The 22,135-nt window shown below is 39.6% G+C and overlaps 1 protein-coding gene across 6 annotated transcripts in view; it reads right to left on the bottom strand.

Moving 5' to 3' along the window:
- GULP1 (GULP PTB domain containing engulfment adaptor 1) overlaps positions 1-16,953 on the bottom strand; it is a 168,534-nt gene extending 151,581 nt beyond the window's left edge. For 5 of the 6 annotated variants that reach the window (XM_050900025.1, XM_050900021.1, XM_050900027.1 and 2 more), the window contains exon 1: positions 16,871-16,953. The gene's annotated coding sequence lies outside the window, so the exon portion shown is untranslated. Of the gene's footprint in view, positions 1-16,578; positions 16,624-16,870 lie in introns of those variants that run through there. The other variant, XM_050900022.1, reaches the window with a different exon arrangement.
- Positions 16,954-22,135: the final 5,182 nt, after the last annotated feature.

The following is a 22,135-nucleotide window of genomic DNA, read 5'->3' as shown; positions in this document are numbered from 1 at the left end:
GCAAATTCTGGATTTATAAAAATCAAGTCTTCTCCTTTTTGGGGACAATGTTTTTTACTGAAGCTTGCAAATATGACAAGCCACTTTGGGTCTGTACCAAAATTAACATGTCTAATACTCAGTGAGACAGGTTCTCAGTGTTCTTTGGAATCAAGCTCCTTTGGGCTGGTTCAAATTAAGTGACTAAGACTACTTCTCATAACTAACAAATAATTTTTAAAAGTAGCCAGGATCAAGGTGATCAAGTATTAAGTCGATATCAAGTAGAAATATCGAAATGTAAGTAAGAGTAGACACTTCGCATAACTTTAAAAGTATCTACATTTTAATTGAAATGTTTTTGACAGTAATACACAATTCAGCTAGTCATACTGACAAAAGGTATCTAGAACTCTTCATTTAAGCTAGTTAAAGAGTTAGCATGAGAGTTGAAACACCAGTAGAGCACAAACACATGCCATTACATTGGGAGGGTGGGGAGATGTTGTGCTAGAGTAAAACATGGTAGTCCTGCTTCATGGCAAGTGTCCCCATGGTGCTACACAGATTTGGATCCTATGGGGAGAAAGAGGCAAGTCTGCCTTCTGAAAGCAAAGATAATCCTGGAATGTAAAAAAAGTCCTGGGTATATATTAATGGTAATCACTAAATTGTGTCATCTGCCCATATAGGATACAATATGCAGACAGACTTAAAAACATTTTCTGTTTCCAAGCAATAAATATAAACTCAAGCTTTGTCAACAGCTTAACCTGTGGACTAAATGGATTCGGTGCACAAATCTTAAAGGAAAAACCTTTATTTCTCTGCCACCAATTTCCCAGTTTGCCTCATCAAAACATCTAATTTGTTCACTAGTGCAGTTTAAGCTAGGGGTTGTTTTTAAATCCTCTGGCACCACAAGGAGATCTTTCATCATGTTCTTTACATTTTCAATCCAGAGCTCTGTACAATCCCACGTATTCTCCTTTCACAGGTATCACCACACTCAATGTGTATTTTAGGACTGGAAAAGCAGCAGGACACCGCACTGACAGTTGTGACACTAGTAGTATGCAACTATTATTTCAAAGTCCAGGACATCAGGATTAATGTATTGCATTCACGCTACAAAAAACCCTAGGATTATTGCTATGACAGAAACCTACACCACAGATTTATTTTTACTTGAATGGTTGTTTTCTCTTTGAACTTGAAAAATGCAAAAAACATACTTTAAGCATATTGGCCCTAATAGTTACCATAAATCTCCAAAAAGGCTTGCTGAAATTTGTGATATTATCACACTTGCATCTTAGAGTCCTACTTGTTATTTAGATCAGCAGTGTATTCCAGCTAAAATTATACATAGTGTTTTCTTCAGGACATTTGTATTTCTCATCACAGAAGACAAAAGAACAATAATAGGAAAAGTCTCCTTTGTAAAACATATTAAGGATTAAAAAAATCACAGGAGGTTAAAAACGTCCTGTTACATGACATCATTGCAATGCAGTAGATGAAGGAAAAACGATTTTGAACAGGATTCATCTTTTGATCCAGAGGAGAACACCAGATCATGTTTAATCCAAGAGGTTTGGTACATTTTTATTTTTATCATCTACAATCTGCATCAGATCTTAAAAACCAGTTTAGAAATCTGGGGACGTGGAAAGTCACAGAGTGGTCACGGGAAAAGAGTATTTATGAAACACAGCAGAGACTGAAATTGCATCCTTGGTTAAAATTGCAGAGTCAGAGTTGCAATGGCAATGCAGTAGCATTTCTATCGAAAAAAGCCGTAAAAGAGAGAGAGATGAAAGTAATCCAGTGTTTATGAGTCACACCTATTCCTTGTTTTCTCCTGAGGAATCACAGATAGGGATCAGGCACATTGACCAAATGTGGCCGATATTCCTTCAAATTTCGAATTCTTGCTTTCATCAATTAAGTTATCACTAACGTCTGTACATGAACTGGGAGACGTAGAAAGACATACGCATCTTTCAATGCAAGATTCAATGACAGTTTCAATGCAAGAAGAAAAACACTAAAGCGATATTGAGCTGCAGAAATTAGCAAATGGGATTGTAAGAATCAGTGATCAAGTCTTGCATTTGCAAGGTTAACAAAAATGTGGTGGAGAAATAAGAGGTATAAAGGGAATAATGGAGAATATAAAAAACCCAAAAACCACACCAAAATCAGCAGCTGAAACAGGCAACTGAAGAAAACACATGAAAACAAAATTTAATGTTTTAAAATTTTATCCAATTAAAAACAATCACAGGAAGGAAAAAACATCCCTCCAAGCATAGACAAAAAATTAACAAGCAGCAAACAATAAGCAACAGAAGTAATATATAGAAAAGCTACCAATCGAACAAGCACAGTTGATGAAGCAATCCCAGGGAGCTTCCCAGTAAAAGACAGAAGATCCTAAAATTCTTTCATGTAATAATAACCTTCAAAGCCTCTACACAGACATTACTACATAGCTGCTTGCAAGGGGCGAACAGACAGCAGAGACGACACACAAGATTTCCGACTCCATTAGTCTTTGTTTTAATTTATAGAGACCGCTAAAGCATACCAAGTTATAAAAAAACCACAAAAGTAAATACAAGAAAAAAACCTGGTAAGTCTGAATCTTGTGCACATAGAGAAAAGGGTCACTTAGAACACTGCTGAACAAAGAATATTGAAATGACATCTGAAAAATAACAAGCCCAAGTGGGATCATAAGCTTTTCCTTAAAAAAAAAAAATTACACAGAACACAACCAAACATACTATCCAGTTTTAAAGCCATCCAGGCTTCTGAAGGAATTTGCAAGAAAAGAATTAACTGCAAATTCTGGGAGCATATGAAATGCGTAGAAGTTATTCAAGCCAGTAGAAGACATCTACAGCAAACTGAGAATTCCCACAGAAAAACAGGCAAGCTATTTGATTTACACCCCACCCCCAAAAATCTGGAACACTGAAGAGACTTTGGCAAAAAAAGGAAATTCATATATACTGTACATATATTGGATGTGTCATGCCAATTCTGCTAAAGCACAATTAACTATGAGTAAAAGAATGTGTCTGCTGAAAAAGCAGACTGAAGAGGGCTAAAATGAAAGTTTCAAGAAAAGAGAATGTGATAAAATGTGATAAAAATAGAAAAGAAATAATAAAAAAATAGAGATGACTGACTGAACTGCATGAGCATGATAAAGAACGACATTAAATTTCACAATGTTGTGCACCTGTAAGGCCACTCCAAAATAAAGTGCTAGAAGGGTTTCATCCGTTGTGACAGGGCTTAATGGATAAATTTTTAAGAGCAAGAAAAGAATCTTTTCGTCAGAGGTTTTATTACAGGTAACCGTCACTAAAAATCAGCAGACTTCAGGCGATGAGCAAGAATCCATTGTTTCTGCCACATCATTCTCTAGTCAGCTACACGTCTTCTACAGGGACACTAACGTCAAGCTCTCTTTTCTAACCATTCATCAGATTTTGTGAAACGTGTAAAAATTTTATTGGAGCAGGCCAACAAGTTCAAAAATCATTGCCAGGGAGAGAGGCAAAAGGAAAAATGGGATTACTCTGCTGTAGCCCGATTTCATTAGAGACTAGTTTGAAAAAAATCACTTTAAATGGTCTGCCTTCATTTTCAAGATCAACCAGTCCCTTAAGCACCAGAATCCTTCTCTATTCAAGCAGCAGCAACACCATCAATTGTAAAAAGATCCTCTGAAAGGCAATTAAGTACTGGCATGTTCTGTTCTACGCTATGATAAAACTTATAATAGTGGAGATTCAAAGTCAAAATTGTATCTTTAGCAATAACATATTTTAATTGGGGATGAGTCGGGGAGCCACCACAACAGTCACTGGACAAGCCAGAACCACCACATTGTTTGCTCTGGCCTGAAAAGCTATCAGCCTATGAATCTAACCTACACGGTAATAGTCTACATAGTGATATTCATCCTCAATTGATCTATTAAACAGTGATAATAAGAATATTAGCTCCCATTCTACAGAGATCAGTATTCACCTAATTCCAATTTAATAGCATGAAACAGTAGTCTTAACTAAAAACCTTTCTTCATCTCTTATAAACACATGAAATCTGGGACCAAAATTCTGCAAATTAACTTCATGCATTTCCGAGTAGTTCTGGTGAAGGACAGGCATAAGCACACAGAGAATGAAATTAACACTATAGCTATAATTGGAGTGCCACAGAAATATGCATTTTTTGCCATGAAATTCAATCTACACAATGGACAGTCAGCCTGGTGGTTAACGTGATGCAATGTACAACACCATAAAGGTTAGATTAAGACATTCTTGGTTATTTGCCACGGAAAGAGCACTGAATACACAATACTTATTTTCTGTAAGTGATAAAAGAATATTATGTTAGTAACAAAAATATGGAAAGAAAACCATCAACCTCACTTAAAGAAGTGGTTACCAGGGCCAATCAAGGAAGTCTGCATTTAAAAAAGAACAAGAAATCAAAACACAAAGAAAACAAGTTTAAAATTCTCAATTTCTGTTTCTTTTTTATTATTATTTAATGGATAAAATAAGTTTTCTGTTAAGTCAATGCATTTTCCATTTTTAAAGAAAGGTAAGAGCCAAGGAAAAAAAGCTTTTGTGTTTTTTCTGATAGAGCTCATCAGGAAAACAAAACAAACCTCCCTAATACACACGCCTAGGAACCTAAATTTATGACAAAGCTAAATAAACTGGATATAGGAACAACAAGCCTTATGTTTTTCCACAATACAGCACTGTTTATCCTCACTTGTTAAAGTGGTTGTGCCTTGGAAGTATAAAACTACATCAAGGAAGGTCAGACAGAGACTATATGGATGAATCTGTTCTGGTCAGGTCAGTGATGAACTATACTGCAAGCAGTGAAAAAAACCTGCGTATGCTGAACCAAGGCTTACAGCTTAGCTTCTATCTACTTCGAAAAGCAACTTTATTGCATCTTACACTGTTGCTCCACAATCAGACTGAACATGTATAAACGGATCTATTCCTCCCACTTCCCAGTTCTTGGTCATACTTGATCCACTTCCCAATGCCATAGAGTAAATACCTGAGCCAGTAACCAAAGAAAGGTGCATCGGGCAGGAAAAGGGTGGCAACGGATAGAAAAAGGCTCCAATCACCATTTCAGCAGCATCGTTGCTGTCTCAAACAACTTACGGAACTACGGTGTGAATGTCCAAACCAAGTATACTCTGAGAAATCAAAGCACAGACACGAGCTGAATGCATACAGCCATAACAAAACCAAACTAGTAACCATATAATTGCGGTCATTCACAATGCAGTTTTTCACATACCAGTTGTCGCACTAGCCAATACTTTGCCATATATACCTACAGGTTTTCCTAATACCCAAATGCCAGGGCAGACTCAAATGAATAATTAACACACTTCCAGATAAGCGACAAGACACGACAGAGCAGAGCGCGCTCTCTCTATTGTTCACCCCTCCACAGTGTAAGAGGCTGAGAGTACAGTTAATAAGTCTCCTTCTCCAGACGTGTTACAAATACGTCTTTGAGCTGCAACATCCCTTTAAAGATCTTACCTTGTAAAATGTTCCTAGGTACAAAGTGAAATGCAAGTTTCAGAAATCTGTCAAGATATGTCAAGATTCAAAAGAAGTTTGCTAGCTAAGAAGAAATACACTTCATTCTACCTTACACAAACACTGCCTGGGACTTATATTTGTATCACGTCTTCTAAAAAGCAGCTGAACATAACACACAATTGAATACTGCTGTCTGGGGAGGAAAAAAGTATTTAGACCATAAACAAACAGGATCAAATTACCCAGAAGTACACATGCCTCGCAGCAAGCACAAGAAACACCACAGTAAATAACATACACAAATATTCTTCAAGAGCATCTGGCAAAATTCACCATAATGAATTCAAAATATTCAAAGCAATTATTTCCAGCCAACCACTTATTTCTTTCAGAACTGAGATCTTTAGCATTTTATTATGTTCTTTACTGTCAAGGCATATTTCTTCAGTAGTTTGACATTTTTTTTCCCTGCCATTTGGCTAAGCAACTAAGAACTTTATTCAGCAAAAGTAACTTCCAGATGACCTAGCAAATGGAATTGATTTGGATTAAATTGCAACAGATTATTTCAGTGTTTACGCAGTCATAGGTATGCCAATAACATAACACATCTAAAATATATCCCATTAATCTTATTAAGTATGCTTTTATTTATCTATCACTAAACATCTATTTTATGGTCCATTTCTTCATACCTTTTAATCACTGCTCAGTTACAATGTCAAAAAACTTGAAATCCCAAATTGAAAAGCACATAGAGTCACAACATAGATAATTCTCTGAGTAAGAAGTACATAAGGGACTGCTGTGGAATCGTTAGGGTTTATGACTACATGCATATTTCCTGTTTTGCACATTTTACACAACAGATTTGTTACAGTTGAAAGCTTTCCCTTCAGGCTCTTTTAAAGAAGCACATCTAGACATATCCCACAAAGGTGTCTGAGGAAGGCATAACAGAACTGTCCTCAATGACTTTTTTGAGGGTGCAAGGGCAAGAGAAGGAAAGGGACAAGGAAAAAGGAAGGAAAAGGTGTGCATGCAGGGGAGAGAAACTATACCTCTAGTTTAGAGCTGAAAGCATTTAAACTACACTTAAACCAAAAATCTCTTCCATTCCTCAGCTTTTGCTTGCTCAGCTTTTGTTTATTTTTCTGACTCACTACTCAAAAAGTTTCTAGATCCTAATCAAGCCTAACAATGCTACAGAGGAAACGCAACTCCAAAATGGGAAGGGGGAGAAAATCTTATTCATGAATTTTTCTTAAGCCATAAAATTATAAAAACTCCGGATATCCTCCAAGAATGGTAAGAAAAATGCTACATAATAAAGTACATTATCCTTAAGTCATCAAAATATGACCTGGTTCTGTATTCTGGATGTCAAGAGCTTAGATGATGACTGCTCGTTCTGATACTGAACTTCCGTTTGAGGTATCCCAGATTCCTCCAGGAGTAGGGTCTGAAAAGAAGTTAAGGTTCAGGCAACAAGTATCACACATGAGGAAGTTCTTAAAAATATCAGAGAATCAGTGACTAGCAAAAATATCTGGATACACAGAGTGTACAAAACACACAGAGTCTTCCCAAAAAGTCTCTGTTGTCAGAGAGCCTCCACAGGAAGAAGCTTTCTACTCCATTTTAAATGATTACCTTGGCCAGCAAAAGGAGGTGCACATGTTCTACTTCATCAAAAGCCTCATCTATTAGCACTTCAAAATTATTCACTTTCCCCACACAATACCGTCTCTTATCTGTATTAGCTCCCTGTCATTTTCTTCATCTGGCTTTGAATAAAATATGTAAACAAATGATGTTGCATGTATTTTTACCAGTTTTTAGTGACTACATTTCTTTCTTTAGAGATCTAAAAGTAAAGACTACATTGCTGCTTTATTTATGAAATTTGGGAACTTAAAAGTAAACAAACCAGACTAATACGGGAGTAAAATTCACATAAAGACAGACATTTTGTAAATGCATTCTAGTTCAACAAAATAACATTTTCTCTTAGGATATCCTTTATCCTATTTGGTTCAAGCTTGGGACAAACAAACTTAAGCCTTAAGCCTCTGCAAATTGTTCACTAAAGTATGTCAATCTTTTCTGAATCGGAGGCTAGTTTTAGAATTTGTGGTGCAAATTACTGTACATTTTGAAGACAGATAAGATTGAAGGTCATCAGTTATACTGGGAGCAAGTTGAAGTATGTGTATTAGTGTGTACATGTTATGCTTGCCATCAAATACAAAATGCTCATATAGAATAGTCTATATAATATACACTGCCTTATTTCTTAATTATCTATTTTAAACGCACAGCTACATGAAGCATGGTACCATGGCATCATATTATTGCTAAGTAGTCACACCCTCCTTCTTATTCGCCTCAGAAAACCCAATAACAAAAGAGAAGATCCAAACAGTGTGACAATTTTACATCGACTGCTGTGGATAATGACTAGCCATTCCCTGCTGCATTTGTGCAAGACTGCAAAGTAAACATACATAATACATAATACAGAACACTGTGCATTAAAGTAGTTACTCAAAAGTACAGCACACTGTCCTTGCCTACTGTGATATAAATATCCTCCTTCCTTGCGGCAGCAATGTCACTTGTGCAGTAAAATCATTTTTGCTTTGCCAATCAGTACAAAAGCAAAGCAAATACTAGCACTTTTCCAAGAGAAACAATCAACAGTGCTGTCAACTGCACTTCAGTTTCCTGACAGATTACTATGATACCTACATAGACTGTGCTTGGTCTGTGAATTTTCCACACCGGCAGATTTGCCATGTCTGTAGCTATCAGCTGTCTCATGCCATCCAGTCAAAACCACTAAAAAAGAGCTGCTGGCCACAGCCAACGTAACTGTACTGACAGTTGTGGATATTATCAATGCAAGCACATTATTCAGTACTACATGGCTGAAATGCCAACTAATGATTTGGATTCAAGAGCTACTCTTCATATTGGAGAAAATTACTAACACAAAATCAGTCTAGCAGTTTAATAGCTACATTCAACATCCTCAGACATAAAACATGGGGAATGAAACTGAGACCTCTGGGAGAAGTATTTCATTTTGAAAGAGAAAACAATAAATAGCTCATGTGCTCTTCTAGTTTACATTTGCTGTTAATGACAGACTAATTGTGACAAACGTATGAGATGATTGCAAGTAAGTATGGCCAGGTTAAAATGCAGCTTGCAGTTTCTGCTGTCTTTCAGTGCAGAAGCAATAGTCTTTGAGAGAACTGAAGCTGGGAACTATAAAGTTCCCAGGTGTCCTCTTCCAGACTGGCTGGTTTCTTAAGAAGTACAATTTTGAACCTGTGGGGACTAAGCCAGAAACAGAGCTCCCATCAAAGCACGGGATGGGAGGGGAGGTTGTAGAATCATTTTTACAAGTTGTAATGCTTCTAGGTGAGTACTTTTGGTCTCCAAAAAAACCTAATATGCTTTTAAAAAAAAAAAGCAGACTCAGTTTTGGAGAGCTGCATTAAATTATAAGGATAGCAAGCAATTTAATGAGAATCCCAACGTTTTTAAGTGGCTGTGTAAGAAAATGTTACTTTCTTTACATCCTGCTTTCCCAGCCATGGACTTTGGCCCAGCCCCATTCGCATGTTGCCTTTTAGCTTACCAGTACAACACACTACACAAAAACATGTGTGAAGACAAAACCAACCTGTTATTGAGAAAAAACAACTAAAAACTTTCGTTACAAGAAGATGTATAAAGCACTGCATTGGTAGTTACACAAGAGCTGTTTCATCCAGTTACATGAAATCTGGAAATTATCTCTTTCAAGAACATTAGCATTATACACACTAATGTTGCAGTTTAGCAGTGTTGACATACTGCATTTCACACCACAAAACACAGCAGAAGCAAACAATTAAGTGCAATTACTGTATGGCACCGAAAGATAAGAGAATCAGTAACAGCTCCAGCTGCAAAATTTGTTGGAAAAGTATTGCTTCCATCCTAAGCCTATTTGCACAACAGGATAAACTGAATATTAACACAACATATAACTTACAAAATTAATAATGTAATTTTTAGGCTGCTTGAATCAAGAAAAAGACTGCACTAATCTCAGATGTTAAAGACCTTTGTGTTTACAAATCCACAGTACGCTCTGCTTTAAAGCTTACACATGTGAAACAGATTAAGGGGCACAGTGGTGGGGGTTAGTCTCTCAAACTACTTTCTGCTGGCTACATAGTCCCCTGCTACTATTTTCTGTCCCAAGTAAAGATTCATCATCATATTATACCATATACTCTTCACCTCTCACTGTTACTTATTACTTTGTTTTAGCAAGTTTCCTCATGTTATTTTAACTACAGTCACTCTAAAATAGGTATGACTTGTGCATACCATACACCACAACATGAAACCACCATTTAGCTGTAACCCCAACTGTCCACTGCTTTGGAAGTGATGGTTCTGTCACCTTATCGATTGGGAATCAGAAGAAAAAGATACTCTATCAGCTAGCATTTTCAGCTCTAGCATTGAATCTCCTTTGACTTCAGCACATGAACAAGCAGTTAGAACCATCAGCAGAGGCCTCTTCGTTACATCTGAACATAAACAGGGATGAAGATGAAACCTTTTGACTAATATCTTTCTCATTTAAGACCGAAGCATGTATCAGCAGAAGCTCAGACACAGTGGTGCCATCATTCATCATTTTAGGGCAAGTCCCACAAGATCTGTTTTTCTTGAAGACGCAAGTCCTGAAATTTTAAGCTTGTGTTACAAAAAAAAAAAAAAAAAAAAATCTGTTTTCAATATAAAATAAGTTTCAGATCTACGTAGTTGCAAAAAAAAGCTTCAAAGAAGGAAAACAATACTAAATGTTCAAAAAAGACAAAGCCTATATTATTTTTAATCTCATTATTTTATGATTTTTTTTTGCTAGGGAACCTGACTCATGATCTTTGAATGCATACGGCTGCCAACACAGCATGTAGGCAGAAAGCATTAGAGACAGCACATATCTGCACAGCAAGGCATTTGGAAAGACGGTCTGGACAAACATTAAGAAAATAGGTTTGAGGACACACCAAACTTTTTTAAACAACTCCTAATGTAATTGGCATGCAACGACGACTGCTGTTCCAAACAACATTTTGAGATGTGATTGCAGGAAAAATCATTTTTTATTGGGAACATGGTCCTTTATCTAGGCTCATTACCTCACTTCTATTATACTTTCCAGAAGATTTCACAACAGATTAAGAAAAAAAAATGCTGTTGTTTCAAGAGATATCTTCTTTAAAAGACGTACACACACACAAAAACTAACAGCTCTCAATCTGACAAAAGAGAAAATATATTAATATTAGGTGTACCTTTATGCATAGGAAAAACAATAGTTACACAGGGCAGCAGACAGAAATTGCCAGCACTACCAAAATAGCTACTCGCCGAACCCCAGGTGGCACAGACTGCAGCTGTGAAGAAACCAGCTCTCCCGGGGGTCCCCCTGCCACAAGGAGAGTTGCAAGACTGAGGTGAGAATGGGCAGCCACCTCCTTTCCAGCCACCCTTCCCCTCTGCACTAGCAGCCTTACCCCAGCCTTGCATCTACTGGAAACAACGTTTGATTTTGCATAGGCTGCTGAGAACTCTGAAAAAACTTTTAAGGGCTACATGGATTTAGAGTGTCCTAGATCACTTCGAAAGTTTAAGCACAATGTTTAAGTTCCTAATGGCCCATCCCGCCTAGAAGAACCGAAGATCTAACATCTGCATTTCAAAGGACAAAAATGAAAATAGAATAGACTATTAAATGTCACAGCAGGTAGTAGTCAGGATTCTGTTTTGCACACCATGTTACTACTGCATTTTGCCTTTGTCCAAGATTGCCCCATTAAAACTAGGAGGATGGAGAGAGCAGAGAAAGAATGAAAAAAATCACATTAAAGATCTTGAATAGTTTCAGAGAATCCAGCAGTCCTCAAAAAACTATTTCATTTTATCTAAAAATAATAAGTACGAATTTGAATGCAGTTTTAAAGTTTTCATGTTATTTTAAGGATTATGAGAGGATCGAAGCACCTTGGAGATTAGGCTCCTCTATCCATATCTATTCCCAAGTACTGGAATACCCATATACCCTGCTCCACTACAGCAATACAGCATGCTAGAAACAGCCACCAGACACTTTTGAATGCCAAAAGATTTGCCTTAAAAGTCATACATTTTTCAAAATAAAAGTGCACTGGTCAGGATCTCTCTACAGCACAGGAATAACCAGAACGTCTAAAGAATTTCCACGGATCGTGGTTCTACTTTCTGGTGACAAAAAAACCCAAATTTTAGCACCAACTTCTTATTTCCACAGAGCTAAAAGAAATAAGATTGAGCCAGCTGCAGTCTCTGCTCCAACCAGTGCATTATTAAGAGAATTGTTTACCAAGCTACACTTGTGCAAACTCATGCAAGGCAATGGTGTTGATCAGGTACTGCTGACAGAATAAACTGAAAACCATTTGGCTGCACAGATGTTTCTGAATCTTTATAACTGCAAGCAAGATAGAAAATGGAGAAAACCCACTCAATTCTCAGAATAAAACCTGAATATGCAAGCTCAGAGTTAGACATAAAATATATGCAGTACTAACAAAGTCAGTAGAATATACAGTATATACTAATAAGCTGAGTAGGTCAGACTCTGGAATCAAAATAATAAACAGAATTTCTCAATGCCTGCCCTTCAAAATAGAAAAGAATTTTGCAGAAGTTAAAGAAATCCAGTATATTAATCTAAGGGGCTTTCCGGTACTTCTTTGCCACATTATCAAGTCGCCTGTGTGAAACCATAGGCTTTAAGAAGCCTGAGTTCTGCTTCTTGCTCCAGTGAAAGCTTACTACTTATATGGCTCTTGGAAACTCAGGTCTTGTCTCTTCTACAGAAATGTTTGTTTCATTAAGCTACAAAATTCTACATTCTTTCTTTGCCTAACATGTAATTACACCCCAAAAAAGTCAGTCATTTCAACCTGAGGAAATGATAATATTTTAATCCAGAGCACCCTCTTCGCTTGGTGATTACAACATCTGCTTAAACTGGCAGAGGGGAGGAAGAATGAAAGTCTAAATTCTTTCCTGGGAATTAACGATGAGTTTCCAGCTGGATAAATTCTCTGTTGAAATCCTGGATAAAATTTATGTCGTAACATCACTTCCTTCTCTTGATGTTCAGTTTAGTGTAACAAACATGTTTTGAAACCATACAGCAAGAGAAGGCATTTCAGATGTCCTTCTGCTTATTAGATGGGGTGGAGCTGCAGCCTAGGTAGAAAGTATTTTTAAGACCGAAGAGCTACTACTGACCATTCCCAGAGTTCTTTCAGTGCCCCTGGGCAAATGAAATGGCACAGACAAGGTCTACACTTGCCTATCTAAGACTAAAAGGGTGGGCAATGACTCACTGTAATGCTACTCCTGCATTCTGCCATTCCTGCTAGGTCACAGGTATATGCCTTGAAGACAGACCACAAAATGACAAGTAATTGAGTAAATGTAATACCTCCTTCCTCCTGCCCCTAACCACCACAGGCCATGACTGTAAACCCAGATTAAGGCTATATATTAAATGGTAATAGCTGGCTATTCCACAACAGCAAATCCATAGAACAGTTTGATGTATCATTTACGTCACGGGGCATCTTCAGCGAAGCACTGACAGTGGGGTAGTGAGACTAACTGCATGAAAAAAGCCGGGGTTCTGATCTCAGGGATTTAGGAGATACTAGGAAGGAACTGACTTCCACTGGGAACAAGGATATTAAAAAAATATATCTACATGAAAAGTTACATATTGAAGGTAAGAGAACCGAAGAGAACGCTGTTAGGTAGCTATGCAGAGGCACTATGAGTTCTAACAGGGACAGTATTGTTTGTTCTTTTCTGGGATATAACCTGTTTCTCTAAAGGCGCTTATCCCTTCAAAAAATCAGATTACAGTATGGCAAAAAAGGGGATGGGGAAAATGTTTATTTGTGCCCAATTAGCATATTCTTATGTAACAACCCTATTAAGTCATTAATTCAGGATTTCTTGTCTCGAGAGCCGATTTACTTAAAACACAGCCTCAACCTCTGCCACCCATTTCACTGTCGACAATAACTGAAAATTCTACGAGAGCAGCGATTTTTGTGAAGTGAACCTCGTGGACTTTTCAGCTCTCAGTGCTCTACTCCCTCACTTGAAAAAACTGACAGAATTAGAATCCTGCCGCAAGTTGTATTAGATATGTCAACAATCCAAAGATAAGGTAGTTCATTTTTTTGTTCTCTTTCAAGCAATGTTAGTCTCCCAGTTCAACCTGAAGTTGGCCTTTAATTATTTCATGTGATAGTTCTAATTATTTTCTTATGACACATTCAAGCAATACGCTCTTGAGGGATTATCTCAAGAGAAAAACTAATTCTATAATCATAATACAAATGCCAGTTTATTGTATTTGACCTCTCAAGTTCTTCATATAAGTCTTTTGATCATGATTTTTGGAGCATCCAGTAATATTTACAAATGTTGTATGAACACACCCATGCAGACACACTGCTACTGAACCATGAGATGTAACCTTGTCCACAGGCAAGAGACTAACAAATTACTTTAATGAGCTTGTAAAGGAAATTCTGAAACATCACATCAGGTGAATATTTTGCAGAGCATTAGATGCACGATCTTTGAACTCTACAAAGACCTCGAAAAGATCACAAAGTTGTCACCAAAGACTAAGGAGGCAGTAACAACCATTAGTTTGTGTAATAACCATTCTCATTGTCTGCTCGTTAACTACATCTTCCTCCTTTCTGATCCTCTAGGATCAGTTTTGTATTTTCCCATGTGATTTAAAATGTTTTACACAGAACATCGTAGTGTAGTTCACTGCTGCAATCTAGCATTTTCTCTTTTTTTTCCTGGCATCAAAATAATTTTAATTTCTGCACTCATCACTCGCAAGACACACCCAATGCCAGCTGGATCACATTTAAGACTGTCATCCTTACTTCTAAGGCAACTTGATTTGTACTTGCTTGTGCTTATTTCCAGTCCCTTTTCACTGATATTCCTGCCACTGTAGCTCTGTCAAAAAGCACAAACCGAACTGCTCCCTTGCATCCTTGGACACTGTGCCATAATTCCTAGGCTTTTAATCCATCAATCACTCTATTCAACCTCTTCACATAAATATATGCCTTTAAGGAGGCCTATAATCACTAACGCATCCATACACTTCAAATGCGTACCAAAAAGCATAAGGCTGATAATCATGAAATTATTACCCTTTTTTCCCCCCACTATTTTGTTGTTCCTTTCCCTGAGTGCATATGGATAATCTCCAAATATCAGAGGTTGTCCCTGACATACTACTACACAACAAATTGATCAAGCAAATCTATAATTATGAGTCAAACTTCTCTGTTCATTTTGAAATTGCCATAAAAATAGAAGCTTGACCTTCAAAAAGGTTTTTTTTTTTCCTCCGGGTGAATTATTTTGTCTTATTTTGTTTATCACCGTAAATGGCAGAGGTTTGAAGCTCTGAAGTATTGCTTATCTCTACAACAATTGAAAGGTACAACTAAAGTTATGTTAGTCTAACATGCAGGGGAAGAAAATCACAGAAAAGATAAAAGTATTTCTAAAGGGACAGGTTCATAGTTATTGACATAAAATGTAAAAATAGATGCTTATGTATATTTATACTGAGTAGATGAAATATATTGCTAAAACATTTTATATTTATCTACACACATTCAAAGCACCTTCATAATCACCTTCATGTATGGCTTGCTTTCCAGTTCATTAGGTTTTTTTAACATCTTTTTAGTTATGTCTACATAAAGATGACTTTTTAAAAACTTGCAACTGCAATGCAACTGTAGGAACTGAAAATTTAAAAAGTGAGAGTTACATAGTATTTAAATTAGAAATGTAATGACTGTCTTAAGTTCAAAAAGACCCCAGAAATCTAGTTCTTTGGAAGTGGGCAAATTCTTTTGTATGAAGAATACAATTAACCTTTACAGGCCTTTGATTGACTCTTGGTGCCTTTCAATAAGTTACAAGGATGGTGAAATTAAATGAGCAACGCACTTTTCCATATTCCCCCAGAGAACTATCATACAACTTGCAGACCCCCTTAAACTGAGAATTTCTCCCTGAATCTCCCTCATCCAACTTCAAGCCAGTGGCTGCAGCCCTTGCTCATATTTCAGTTTTCTGTTCACACGATGATCCGACAAAGTACTCCAGTACTCCACCCTCCCAACACCCGGGTGCTCCACGGAGTTAAAACTAACTTGGTGGTTTGGGTTTGTCTACGGGTAGAAGATCCTCCCTTGTAAAACAATTGTGCGTTCATCAGCCTCAGCAGCGAGCTCGGCTCGCCTCCCAACACCGCCGAGCTGCCACGGCTAAGCCCTCAGAAGAAAAACAAAACCCTGTCTCAGATAATGGCTTTACTGTACTTACTAAGAAAAAAAAAAAAACAGAATGAAAGGCATTTGATTATTTTCAGTTACTTGAAAGTCAAAAAAACCCCTAAACCATGGCACACCCCATGTGTAAAAAACCATGGCACACCCCATGTGTAAAACCCCTAAGTCCTTGCGCTTTTGAAGTTAGAGGAGAAAACCGCTGCCAGCTGCGCCCATCGCAAGTTTCGCACCGCGCCGTTAGCCTAACGAGCGCCGGCACTGAGGCGACGGACAGGTACGCCCCACCAGCAACCCACGGGCGCTCCCGCTTCCCGCAGGTGAGACCTGCGAAAGAGACAAGCCTCGACAGGCGGGCGAGGCTGCCCCGCCGCCAGCCCCGCTCTGCTCGCCCCCGGCAACAAGCTCCGTTACTCACGCCACCCACCCCACCCCCCGCCGCGCCTCCGCCGCCCGCCCGCCCGCCCGCTCCACCCCGCGCTGCCGGCCCCGGCCCGCCCGGCTCGCCGGCTCACCCGCCGGCTGCGAAGTTTCCAGCGAAGGGCAGCGGCTAGGCGGCTAAGCCCGGGGAGCAGCGCTGCCGCCGCGGCGATCAACAGGCGCCTAGACCTCCTTCCCCGCTGCCGCTCGCCAACCGCACCCCGGGACCCGCGGGGAACGGGCGGCTGCGCCCGACCCCGGCTGCCCTCGTCCCCAGCAGGGACGGTGGGGAGCCCGCGCCACCACCTCAGGACCCTGCCGCGCATGTAAGCTGCCCCCCCGGGGGCCGGGGCTCCGCGCTGCCCCTCAGAGAGGAGCGCTGCGTACCTGACGAGGTGATGGAGGCCGTCCCGCTGCCTCGCCGCGCCGGCACACTGCGCCCGCTCCGGCCCGCTCCCGCCTCAGCCGCGGAGAAAGTTTCCTGACGTCAGCGCGGGCGGGCGGGCGACCCCGCCTGCCTGCCGGGCTCGCTGCCCGCCGGGCCGCCGCTGCTCCCGGGCTCCCCCTGCCTCCCGCCGCCGGCCGGCCGGGAGGGAGGGAGGGAGGGAGGAAAGAGGGAGGCGGTGCCACCGGAGCCCCGCGGCGGACGGAAGGGGCGCGCCCCGCGGCGCTCGACAGGGGGCGCTGTCGCGGCCGCGCGCGAGGGGCAGCCTTTGGGGCGGTTGGCGGGCAGCGACTGCCTGCGTTCCCGCCCTGTGGGGCTCTGGAGTGAGGCGGCCGGCACCACAGACGTTGGGGACGGCGCAGCCATGAAGTCACAGAGTGGCTGTCGGTGACGCCATCGCTGGCTGCAGCGTCACACCCAGCAGGGGCTGCCCCGACCTGGCTCCCGGCCGCAGCCTCCCCCGCGCCCCGGAGCTGGTTCCTGGCGAGCGGCCGGGAGCTGAGTCAGGCCCAGGTCTCTGAGGGGCGGGAGGCGCCAGGACCCCAGCGCGGGGTTTGGGATGTGCCGCTGCCCCGGGGCCGGTCCAGGGAGGGCGAGCGCTGGTTCAGCCTCCCTTCCCCTCGAGGAGGGGGGATAGGGAGTAAGGGGGAGACTGGGAGCGTGGGCGCTCTTCAGCTAAAGGCCCGCAGCGAGTGGCTTCTCTGTCAGCCCAGAGGCGGGCTCACGTTCGGCGAGAGCCGTGTGAGAGCTGTGTCAGAGCAGAGGGCGACAGGCCCCTCAGGGCAGTACAAAACTTACGGATGTGCACACCTCACCTGGCATCATAACTTATTTTAATTAAGCTCTGCCTTGAGGAAAGTCTGATGAAGTGAAGAAATGGGAGGAAAAAAAATCGTGAAGAGTAGGCAGAAGTTGAGAAAGTGGGGAATGCAAGTTAGCTCTGCATTCCTCAAGGAAACATCTTTTCAGGCAAAAACAGTTGAGAAAGTGGGGAACACAAGTTAGCTCTGCATTCCTCAAGGAAACATCTTTTGAGGGAAAAACAGTTAATAAAAGACACTTCCACAGGTCTAAGTTAAATCTACAATGAAGAATATAAGTTTTTTGGTAGGGTACAGATCTGTAACATCATTCTGACTTTGAAGATACTGTTTGTGGCATACAATCCCAATTAAAATGTGTTTTAGAAACACCAGAACAGTGTAGATCAATATATTTTTATGACAGTCTTGGGAAGTGCAAGTTAGGGACAACATATTTCCTGTAGAAAGGCAAGGAATTAATGTCTGCCATATTTCTTTTATTCCTGGTGGCCGCCTGCCATGATACTGCCAGTAAGGGGGCATGTAGTGTCTCTGGAAAGGCAGGAAACTCATCTGTCATTCCTCTGCCTCATTTTTTTTTTTTCACAGCACAGTGAAAGATGCCTTTCATTTTTCATTAATCAATAGACAAACCTCAAGAATGGCCATTTAGAGAGCAGAACAAAACATGGCACTGAAATCTATGCAAAGGTGTTTTGTCTGCAGCAGGCGTTTTCTGTTTTTAAAGGCAAGATGGAAAACAGTTCAGAGTGGCAATTTACAGTTAGGAGTGGAAAGATCATGATAGAAAAAACCATCAAGGATAGAAGTCAAGAGCAGGCAGCTTTATAAATCAGTAAGCCCTAGATAATTACATGCGTAGATGAGAATTATGTAAAAAGTTAATTAGTGTGGCTGCCTTTTCCATTCACTACTAAACTAAAAAACCCCTCCAAAATACATACACGAAAACAAAGCAAACTGGTAGTAAATTTGTCAGCTCTAGAGATAGTTATAAAGCTTCTGAAATTTTCCATCAGTTCATTCTCTCCTGCAAAGGAACAAATGCTAACTTCTTACATGGTTTCAGAGTTATTTGTAAGCTTTACTAGCAAACTAACAGGTTATGAAGCAGTTGCAAAGGATCATTGTTTGGAAAGTTGTGGCTGTGGTAGAATCATACCAGCTGAATTCCAAAAGATAAATAGACAGAAGTGAAATTCTGAGAAGGAAGGAAAACGGAAAACACTTTCGGGGAAGCTCTGTGGGAATTATATTCTAAATAACAACAAAGCCAGGAATGGTTTTCAGCATCCAGATATTAAATCTTAACATTTTTCTAAAAAAAAAAAAAAAAAAAAAAAAAAAAAAAAAAAAGCCAAAACCACCCTAATAAACCTGTCTTTACTGCAATATTAAGACAGTTGAAGGAATATCTAATTAATTAGAGCAAAACACTCTTATTTTGTTCACAGCTGATCCATGACTGGTCAATACACAAATAAACTTTTTTTTTTTTGCTGCTGCTGCTGTTGTTACTGACAGCTATTCCTGCACACACTTCCGCAGCATCTTGTTGGAGCTGACAACTGCATTGCATGCATCTCCTTAGCCATTTGTGCCTGTCAAAAACAGTGACGGGGAGGATGGGAAGAGAGACAATCTATGAATTCTATGCAATCATGGAAGAAAAGTAAAGTAAATTGCTACCAAGAATCTTGGGTTTTAGTAGTTTCTCAGAAATAAAAACACAGACTAGTCTATCACAAGTTTGAATTGTTAATTGTGTTAAACATTTAGACTTTGGCTGCTTATTTTTCATGTTTGTGTGATTGGTTTTTCAAGCAACAAGGCAGTTCGTGTACTGCTTTCTTAGGCAAAACTACAGTTCATTTTGGTGTCAGGAAGCATCTTTATGTATTTGGATTTCGTAACATACATCCAAAGTTGGCCTTTGTTGTATGTTGTAAACAAGTACTCAGACTTGTTCAGTAAGTGGACTGGTTTTATTTTGATTAGGCAAGCTCAGCTGCAGTCTGGTTACTAGATGGAGTCTCAAAGTTTTGATCTGCCTATTAAAAATATATATATATTTATTTGTAAAGTTATGGATTCCCTTACATGTTTTATCTTTCCCAAAACTAAGCCTCAGTAGAATTTTCCTAGAACTCTAATAAAGGTCAGTAGCTCAGTCACAGCAGCAAAGCCGAGCACACGCTAGACAAACAGAAAACATTTTGGCTGTTGAAATACATGTTGTCTTCAGTTTTTCAAAGGTGATTCAGAAAGCAAGTAAAATTAAGGGCCCTTTAAAATTCTTTTACGGTACCATAGCAGATTCTTCATCAGAGAAAGTTAAAATATGATACAGGGATGTTTGTTTAGTTACCAGGTTTTTCTGAAGTCAAGGATGTTTGATGAAGTCAGGGTAGATTTTGTCCAAAATCAAGTTATACCATTTTAAATGCAAGAAAAATATAAGTATAGAATATATTACTCAGGAAAGGACATTTTTCAAAATCCCTTCTGCCTGCAAATTTTTTTCTTAAAAATGAGACATTTTATAATACAAGAAAAAAAAACTCAGTACATAGGAAGCTTCATATTTCTTCTGAGATATATTTTTGACATAATCTGTATTGCAATGCTTAAATAAAAGGAATGTAGAGCAAACCTATTTTCAACTTAAATTTGATGCATATTATTTGAAGGGAACAGAAGAAAATGTGATTTCTTTCTTCTACTGTCATTTTCTTCCATCAACAGTGGCAACCTAGGGATGGAATGAGAACATTATTTGAGAGGAGAAGTAGAGCAAAAATATATGAACTCTAGCATTAGTACCTCTTCATCTTAATTGTTAATGGGTGTGATCCAGGACCAAAAGGCTAGGAGCGAAAAGAATAAAACAGTGACTTCCTCTGTGGTCTAGGTCCCCCAAAACCTGAAGTGGACAAAGTCAGGTCGTTACTAGGGCTATCATTCTTGAGTGTTGTGGAGAAGTTGAGCAAAGAACCAGGCACACAAGAAATGAAAAGGGTATACTCAAGAGAGAACAGAAACGCATTCATAAACACATGCTTGCACCTTGGCTCCTTACATGAATGGATCGGTTTTGTTGTTCTCATGAGGTTGTAAATGTCAGTCATGTAAACAGATGGTAAAGACTGAGTGGAGGTAATAGAGGATGAGCAAAAGGAATGGAATCAGTATTCGTTTAGATCTAGAGCTATGCCAAGATCAAAGAGTAAATATTGATCATTTGGACTGATTTACCAGAAAATAGTTACTAGAAGGAACAAAGATTAAGGGATTGCACCAATTACAAAACCTGAGAAGTTTCACCTCCCTACTTAGCACTGTCTCACCTCTCACATAGACCAAAAGCTACCTACCATTACTCTGCGAGGATGTTAAATAAATAAGAAACCAAAGCTACCCCCATTCAGTCTTTCTAATGAAGCACTGCCAGGGAAAATTTCACTCCCAATTGCATATTTAACTCGTAGGCCTTTTAGTATTGTCATGGTGGTATAATGTATGTCTCCGTTTTAAATTTTCCTTACTTTGCCAGAGAACTGTAAATTGCCACATTGTAAAGAAAAATCACATCCCCACATTGATCTTAATGATCTTAGGAGGATGTAAAAAAAGCTCTGTATTTCAAGCAAGGGAAGGACATCATTAGCAGTGTGATCAGTTTCTGTATCAGAGATGGCAAAGGCCGAGAGGGCCTGGGTACCCAGATAACTAGTTCCCTTATCTTCTATAAACTTAACCAACCAGGTAACAGGGTAACTGTTGGTCAGATCATCAGAGCAGATGTTGGTCTCTTGAAGGCAACTATATAACATCATGTTACCTGAATTTTCACTTTTGTTTGACAGTTGACCAAAAACTCTTTTGAGACGGGATTTACTGAGAACACATGACAGAGGCTTATATACATTAGAAGATCTGATACAGAGCGGGTTGGAAGAGAGGGAAGAACATGAGAAAAAGGTATCTTTTCTAGCTTGATTAACTGGGAATGCAGTCGTGTTTCAAAGATGTGAATGGTTATTGATTCAAAATCACAGTATTTATTGTGTTCCTCTTATGTTCCCATTTATCAAAGGATTGTTGCTGGATATTTGATACTGTTTTCCTTCATTATTATGTAGTTACTGAGTTTTTTTCATCATTGTAAAAATTTAAGTGCAGAAAGAGCTATTACATTACTTTGATTCGGTAGGTGTTATAGGCTACTGAATTTTATCTGGGTGTCTTAATTATTGAGTTGTTAAACTCCATTCAGGGACTGAGGAAAATAGTGTCAGACAGATGAGAAAAACAGGGTGTAGACAGTGCTCAAGTGTGGGCGGTGGTGGAGGTGACTGATTTACTGTTGATCATTGTAAACCT

The sequence above is a fragment of the Gymnogyps californianus genome, chromosome 7 (genome assembly GCF_018139145.2).
Source record: "Gymnogyps californianus isolate 813 chromosome 7, ASM1813914v2, whole genome shotgun sequence".
Lineage (NCBI taxonomy): Eukaryota > Metazoa > Chordata > Aves > Accipitriformes > Cathartidae > Gymnogyps > Gymnogyps californianus.
The sequence above is the reverse complement of the archived record's forward strand: the minus strand, read 5'-3'. Positions and strand labels throughout refer to the sequence as shown.